This window comes from Anneissia japonica, unplaced genomic scaffold, assembly GCF_011630105.1.
Source record: "Anneissia japonica isolate Jap-2015-1 unplaced genomic scaffold, ASM1163010v1 scaffold13089_len49261_cov121, whole genome shotgun sequence".
In the NCBI taxonomy this organism is placed as follows: Eukaryota; Metazoa; Echinodermata; class Crinoidea; order Comatulida; family Comatulidae; genus Anneissia; species Anneissia japonica.
In genome coordinates, this window is record NW_022750092.1 from 33,948 (window position 1) to 42,787 (window position 8,840).

At 35.1% G+C, this 8,840-nt stretch overlaps 1 protein-coding gene across 3 annotated transcripts in view; it reads left to right on the forward strand.

The window, feature by feature from the left end:
* The window catches only part of LOC117121251 (sorting nexin-25-like), a 34,479-nt gene extending 26,118 nt beyond the window's left edge, over positions 1–8,361 (forward strand). Inside the window, exons 9-11 of one of the 3 annotated variants that reach the window (XM_033266386.1) lie at positions 6,228–6,409; positions 6,870–7,024; positions 8,041–8,361. The gene's annotated coding sequence lies outside the window, so the exon portion shown is untranslated. The remainder of the gene's footprint in view (positions 1–6,227; positions 6,410–6,869; positions 7,025–8,040) is intronic. The other 2 variants (XM_033266387.1, XM_033266384.1) reach the window with 2 other exon arrangements.
* The last annotated feature ends 479 nt before the right edge of the window (positions 8,362–8,840 follow it).

An 8,840-nucleotide genomic window follows, 5' to 3' on the forward strand; every position in this document is an offset into this window, starting at 1 on the left:
AACTAGGTTAACTGAACAGTGCAAGTGAGTTAAGGCGAGATTTTTTATACCTCGTTTAGCGAACATGCCGTTTGCAAATATTGATGATTTTAAATAAAAATAAAATTTTAACGGAAATTTCAGAAAAAAATAAAAGTTTTTAAAAAATGTTATTACACCATCGTAGCTTTTACGAAAGTGATATTTCCCATGCCAAAGATAACGATAAAATAAATGCTAAAATGAAATTTATTTGCCAATTTTCTTATCAAAAACATATGTATTATACTACGCTATTAAATTAATACAAGTACAGTACGACCATTCTTTCACCAGCAATATATTGATTTAATAGAGAAATTAACAAAATCACAATCTGTAGAGGACGATGTAAGTAAGGTCGAGCGTTCGGAAAAATCATAGTTTATACTATAGACCTAGGTAGTAAAAAATTGCCGATTCTGCCGACCTTGAAGAATTTAAGGTTGGCAAATTTTTGCCGACCTAATTTTTCCTAATTTCATGGGCTGAATAAATTATTCAAAATTGTCAATGTATTGAAATTTTAAGCAGTTTAATAGTTGCTGTCTCTTATACACATCTGAATTATTATACATAATGTGGTTTAGGTTTTTTTCATTTTAAAAATTTATTCTGCAATTTTTGCAGAATAAATGTGATAGTTTTTCATGACAACCTTACAAATCACAGACACATCTTCAAACTATTTATTCAGTTATTTATCATTTTCTATAATATTTCAGAGACGATATGTGGGAGCTGATTACCAACTTGGTTATAAGGTTACAGAAAGTGGATATGGTAAGTTTCAGTAAGTTTTGGCCAATCGTAGAGCCTCACCTCCAAGATGAAGGCGAAGAACCACGTCTGTTGGCAAATTATTGTTAGGCCCTCACAAAAAAGACCTTAAACCAAACATACATTATGGGGTGTATTAGTAGCAACTGTATGTTCACTGAACCATAAAGGCTTGTGGGTCTCTGGATCAATTTCACTGCTATCCTCTTTTTTCAGCTTGAGTAATTACTTGCAATTTACCATTTATTCCTGTAACCATGTTTATGGGAAAGGGTGTTTCCAAGAATAGGGAAGAAACAATTGCATTTTATGGAGTATCAGACCAGTGACCAATCAAAGATGTTATTCAATAGGCGTGGCCAGAATACCTGCATTTCTTAGAAGTACGCATGTTTATGTTTACGACCGCACACTCGGCCATGTTTCTCCACAAGTGGCTGTAATTTTGTGGGACCTTAGTAACGGTATCGAAGGTGGGGGGGGTGGGGGTGGAGCTTAGTGGAACAGTCCATTTTCTCAAGTGTGAGTAGTACAATGTCTGTTGGTACATATTCATACAGAGTTAGTATACAACAAAAGTATGGATCATACTAAGCTGATTTCATTCATCTGGGTGCGGTTCATGGCCCTGGATGTTACTGAAAAATTATGTGATCACTTCAGGGAACTTCGGGAGACATCACCAAGGTAACTGTACACTTTAACAGCCAATCATAAGAATGGAAAGGCCAGTAGTTTTATATTTTTAACAAGCAAGTGATTATTATTTGGCTCACCCAAAATTATGCTTGTATGTGTTCCAACTTTCTATTAAAAAAACGCACATTTTAAAAATTGTTATTACAGTACTGAAGGTGGAGGGAAACTACAACCTTTCCAGTTGCATCCCTGTTTAAAAAGCGACGTGGCGGAGACAGAATTCCTACAGGAAGCAACTGAAGTTTTACTTGTTCTATTGTTGCCGGAGAGGATAGCCAGCTCCGAGACTGCACGCCATGTCATACGTGAAATAGTGACATGTTCAGGTGAGTTAACCAGATGGTGTAAACTAAGGTGGATTCACTGGGTTTTAATCAAAGGAGTTAAATTGGGTTTACACATGCTAGTTAACCAGGTGGACTGAACTACAGGTAGGTAGGTAGAGCAGCTCAGGTTATATAACCTGGTTTATTGAAGTTGGGTGATCTACACATATTAGTTAGCCAGGTGAACTGAACTACATTTAAATAGGTAGAGTAGCTCAGGTTATATAACCTGGTTTATTGAAATTTGGTGATCTACACATATTAGTTAACCAGGTGAACTGAGTGGTACTAGTGAATTAACTTGGTTGATTATCCTCCCTAAAGGAGTGGAGCTCTTGGGAGGTTATTTTTTTTTACCTATGTTCTTCATGCTGTTATTGTTGCTGTTGTTGTTGGTTATTTGATTGTTACTGTGATAACTAAAGTTTCTGGTAAGTCTGATTGGTTTTAAACTTTGCAGAATGCAAGATGGTAATAGGAAGACAGAGCCTATTGTTTATTTAGTACATGTGTGAATATGCTAATTGCTCATTTGCATTTTAATAATTCACTAATCAGAAAATTGACGCTACATACTATCATAATTCCCAAAGAAAATTTCTAATTTATTTGAAATTGTAATATTTTGTCATGTTGTTGTCATTGTCGCTGTTGTAGTAAATTGTTTGTTAATACAATAATTTAAGTTTGGTAAGTCTGATTGTTTTCAAACTCGTACTTACCAATTCTCAAGAGAAACATCACACCGTGAGAGGCCTATGCATTTACTGCGCAGCGTAAAAGGAGAATTTCTAGTTCAAATACAGGTAATCAGGACATATTACTTAACCAAGTGAATGATGTGTGTTAACCTGGTTAACTTATATGTAGTTGATGTTGCATGGGTTAATTAACTAGGTTAACTGAACAGTGCAAGTGAGTTAACCTGGTTAACTTATATGTAGTTGATGTTGCATGGGTTAGTAAACTAGGTGAACTGAACAGTGCAAGTGAGTTAAGGCAAGATTTTTTTATACCTTGTTTGGCGAACCCGCCGTTTGCAAATATTGATGATTTTTAATAAAAATAAAATTTTAATGGAAATTTCAGAAAAAAATAAAAGTTTTTAAAAAATGTTATTACACCATCGTAGCTTTTACGAAAGTGATATTTCCCATGCCAAAGATAACGATAAAACGAATGCTAAAATGAAATTTATTTGCCAATTTTCTTATCTAAAACCTATGTATTATACTACGCTATTAAATTAATACAAGTACAGTACGACCATTCTTTCACCAGCAATATATTGATTTAATAGAGAAATTACCAAAATCACAATCTGTAGATGACGATGTAAGTAAGGTCGAGCGTTCGGAAAAATCATAGTTTATACTATAGGCCTAGGTAGTAAAAAATTGCCGAGGCTGCCGACCTCGGAGAATTTAAGGTCGGCAAATTTTTGCCAACCTAATTTTTTCCTTATTTCATGGGCTGAATAAATTATTCAAAATTGTCAATGTATTGAAATTTTAAGCAGTTTAATAGCTGTCATGACACCCAAGAACTTTAACAAATCAGGTTCCTTATTTATAATTGATGCATATATTTATGAATTAATTATTCAAAATAGTCAATGTAATATTATGTAGGGTATGTTTATTTGATGTTTGATTTCTTTCCATTTTGTCATTGGTATTTCTTGCCCTGATATGCGGTCATTGCATTTCTTCACTTTTTTCTTTTCCAGTCTTTCATTTTTCAATGATTATTAAGATATAGATGTTTGAATATAACATTTTCTAAATCATATCAAAGTAACAAAAAAGGAAGTTATTCCTCTCTAATTATAAAAATAATAATGATAAAAATGAGAAAAATAATAATAAAAATCTTATAGTAATGATTAATTGATTGATTGACTAATAATTGATGATTTCTTCATTTTTAGGTGTCACATTTTAACTGAAATTTTGCAAGCAACCAACATTCATAATATGAAGAAGGCAAAGGGATTAGAAGTAGGAACAAAGACATCAAAGGGAGCTGGTAAAGGAGAGCTGTTGAAGGCACGTAATCTGAAAAGATACCTCAACCAGGTAAGTTTTAGATGGGCTCAAGAGGAGGAGAGACAAAGCCCTGGGTCCCTAGTAATTATTATAATACACAATATCCTTCTAAAAGAAGACACCAAAAAACTAGCAAAAAATATATAATTTCTTGTTTTTAACTCATGAATGTAATGTGCTACTAAAATTCACAGAGAATTTGAGTAATATAGCAGGCTATGACATTTTGTGACTACTTTCTTCTTTTTTTTTAGGCACACAATACATTGCCAAGGATTGCCAATAGCGAATATATCACTGTCCTACTTGTAGGTGACAATCCCTTACACAAGACAAACATACACACACGATGCTTTTACACAAACTAAATCTCAATATGAGATTTAGGGAGTGGACTTGTTTTGGTCGTGGGAAAAATTCCTGCAACACAGACAGGAATTGAAGCTATTCAACTCAACTACATCCAACCACCAAGCTATTCAACTACACATTCAACCACACTCTTAATCAATTGCTAATACACGTTGCCACAACATTTTGATATGTTGTTACGCCACTATAATAAATATAAAAATATGATAAACATAATATAAACAAGTATATAATATAGATATAATAAATACTCTGTGCATTAATAATTGTTTTCCTTCTAGGAAAGTGTCGCTTTGTAAAAGCTTACTGTGAACGGTTTTGTAGACTTCAATAAACAATAACATAATTGTAACATTAGTTACTACTTGCTATATTTAAATATTATTAAATATTATTATAAACTTAGAGGATTATTCCCATAATATTTGTAATTTTAAATTTATACTTAAACAATTATAATTATTAGCTCTAAATGTTAATTTACGTAGATTAGATCAATAAAAAATAAACGTAGTAGTCCATATCTATTCTTTAATAGGAATAACATTTTTCAAACTTCTAATAAATTTTATATAGCCGGAGTTAGTTTCGACCTAGGCAAACCTTGCTAAAAAGGTGCACTTTCTCCATCAAAATGCTTCTTCTAAGATTGGAATGACCTGTTTGAAGCACGAACTCCTGTAGACCAAGCCCAGTATCATTACGATTTTTATCGTGCGAGAAATCCACTCATGATGCATTATTACGAAACGTAGGAGAGTAACCCATAACTCGCGGCTGAATTGCACATGGGCATGATTCATGACTAACTAGCAGCCGTAAAGAGTCGCTTATCGTAACATCACATCATTCCACGACAGGTGCTCAAATGAACCATAAAATCGGGTAACTCCATACTCTTCCGAAAGATGCAATGGGTTATTTAAAGTGCACACGAGTCAGATGTGTACACTGGACCTCCATTTCCAAGTCCTTTTCCGAGAAGACTTGGTTTTAAGAACCGAACTATTGGCGAGGAGCGGCTGGAACCACCTCTGATGTTAGGGCTGTAGTTAGCGGCGCCCCTGCCTTGATACTCGACTCATCTATAGTGGTCTGAAGTGTCCCGCAACCCGTGAAATTTAGACAGCCTCCTGCACTTCCTCAACCAAGCAAACTTTTTTTTAAACTAACCCAGCTCCCAAAAACTAATGATATTTGCATGTTTTTACTGCTGTATTATTCTGAATACAGCTTGCGATAGGTATCACAAAGTGCAGCGAAGTATAAATGGATGTGTTTCGTAAGCTCATTTAACCAATCTTTCGGAAATGCCCTCTTTCAATTTGTGCCCCCTGTTATCATGGTGGTGGTGGTGGCAGGTGCTGATTGCGGTGGTGGTGTTTGTGGTAATCAGTGGTGTCAGTCATTTGTGATGGTTGATGTAGTGGTGAAGTAGAAGTCATTCAATTAAATCAGATTATGAAAATTATTACTTCGATTACATTAATGTGACTTAAAGTTGCACATGGAACTATACTAGTTGAAGTTATAGCTCGCACTACGTTGGGGTCATTGGTTATACACATCTAGATGTGTATAAGAGACAGTCTTTTGCTGTTGCTGTCGTTTTTTCGTTGCCATCCTTGTTGCAGTGAACGCCATTGCTACATTATCATTATATTTTCTAGAATCAGTACAGTGTCAGCGCCATCATTATCTGTTTCAGTCAACAAAACGAACACAATTTTCAGTGTAATTTATACAATTATATTTCTATAAGACAGAGTTTTAATTGGAAGGGTAAGAAGTGTACATGCGGAGAGAAGAGGAGTACTTTGAATGTTGTTTCTGAAAATAAGGGAAGATAATATGTTTTATGGAATAACATTTAAATTTCCATGAAAGGATGGAATGAAGGAAAGGGAGTAATTTATATATATATAGTATATAGTATAGGTAAATATTACTGTTTACTAAGAAAGATTATTGTATTATATTTTAGAAAATCTTTGGCAGTATATATCAAGTTTTGATACGGTCGAGAAGTACTCAGCATTCAAAAAACAGAAAGCCCAAGTTGCTAAAAGCCCAGTTTGCTCCTTCAATAAATGGGATCCTTTAGAAGAAGTGATCGTCAGACGAGTTGAGAACGCCACCGTTCCAGAATTAACGCCAGAAATCCAGGTAGGCCGGTCATAAATGCTAAATATGTTCATAGATTCTGTGACCGATAATCGGAAAACTTCAAACTTCATTTCCGCCTGTACTTCGCTTGACGATGCATGCACTGGCGTATGCGGAATGTTCGGCTGCATTTTTTGAACAGATCTTCAATTCCCGATAGTTTTCGGTGACAGCCACGCTGTAGAGAAAATGCAGCGGTTTTTTTTTTTGTTGTTTTTTTTTAGGAGCAAGGCTTATCTGGCATCAGACGCAACCACAGCTGCAAGCTGGTGTTGATGCAAATAAAGAATGTTAGCACTCCCACACACTCAAAAGGAAGGGGACCTAATCTATCGACGAAAACGATGGCCCTACTGACTATGGGAACCAATGACACAAGGGTGGTTATGGTTTTGATTTTGTTGGTCTGTAAAAACGTCATAATATAGTAACTCTGTTTCTTTCTAATTCTTTACTTGAGGCTGTCGTCCCCGAAAAAAGTTGGAATTTTTTTAAAGAGAACACATGAGGAAGGCTTCGTTAGAGATTGCGGATTTTTCCGAATTTTAGAACACGAAAGAGTGGATGTACTTGATCATTTGAAATCGTATTCCTCGTCTGATTTCAGCTCGACTGGTAAGTAAACTGACGGCCTGAAAAGTTCATTCAAATGCTATAGGACAATAGTATATTAGAATTGAATATGCATTTTTATTGTTGGTGCCGCACAGTAGTGTTTGGTCTGAGATATATCTGGCCTTAAAAACAAAGGGTTTTATATCCAAAGTACACAGGGTTATCGCGAGCAGCAACAAAATGTGGCTTGCAGGTGTAGTGTTGGTGTATCATGCTGCTACCAATGCGCCATCATGTACCTACACTGCACATGTGACCAGCGGTGGCACCAGAAATTTGCCAACCGTAAGGGATCCGACAATGTTCGACGGAGGGGTCCAAGCATGTGCGACAAACCCTCAGTCGACGGTCGGAATAGAAACTTTTTGTAGGGTTCATGGTGAGAGTTTGTATGGTTTAGTATGATCCAAAATGTGCTTTTAAATATTAGGGATGGCATTCAAAATAACGTCATTTGGAAAGGCAAATATTTTTTTTTTATATTTTTGATCCGACGACTTTAGTCGCGTGCGTCGGATGATAGGGGGTTTAGGCCTGTCCGACGGGACAAGGATGTCAAATGACAAGTGGCAGAAACAAATTTTTTTTATGGAATCAAACGTACCACCAACAATTGAAAAAAAATTCAGAGATGATATGGAAAAAGCACAAGTTCTATCAGTAATCCAGTATCGTTAGGAAAGGTTCTCGAAGAACGGTTTTTAAGAAGCAGGCTTTTATGGTATAAAATGATGATGATAATCAGCTACTCATTCAGCTACATTTTTGAATGACAATTTTTTACAAAATTTACTTTCTATTGTATCTGGTCACCAAAATGGTATTTACACTCATGCAAAGACAGACTTCACACACTGAAATTAAAAAGTGGATTGTGTCATTATTGTTTAAAGTTCTTTTTGCAAAATATATTGATGCAAGGCCAACACAACAACAAAGTGTAAATCAATGGTAATCTTGATCAGAGTTTGAACTCGGTTATGAATTGTAATATTTAATTATTGAACCTTTTATAGGGTTATATTGAATCCCATGAGAGACTAGAATTGCCAGCCAGAGGTCAATTTGTGACGACAGAATTTGAACCTTGCTTCGACGCTGCTGATTTTCAACGTGCTGGAAAGGACATTTTTTGCCAGTTAAGTCACGTGAGTACTATATTGTTTTACTGTTTTAGGCCTATAATAAATCACTTTTCAATAAAACGTTTTACTGAGGATACCAATCTTGTTATTTACAATCTCAACAACAAACCGAATGGGTGTTGAGTGGCTTCGACGTCAAATTGGTGATGACTATACAATCCACATTGTGCAATGTGTAGACGATGCTCCGATGCATATAGATGCGTCTTATGAATTTGTCATCTTTCGATAAATTACAGATTTTTAATGGTTTGTAGAAATTTTATTACTAAAGACTTTAAATTTGCTTTCAGAAATTGTAGGGTAGAAATAATATCCAAAGACTATAGGATAGTATAGAATCTGTCTCTTATACACATCTAGATGTGTATAAGAGACAGGCGCCGAGGAGCGGGAGAGGGCAGGTCTTTCCCTTTGGGTAGAACTGGGCCACGGGGTTCTAAGCACAATTTGTCGAGAAGTAAAAGAAATCAAATTCAATGTTTACAGAATATGACACTACACAAATCCGCTTTTCTGTATTTATTAGAATTGTAGCAATAATAGTAATCATAATAATATAGATACTATATTTTTGTATATGTCGTTACTTTTATATTCTTTGTTTGTAATTGTATATATCTTTATATCTGAATAAATAACAAACTGTATGATTTCCTCAGGGCTGATGG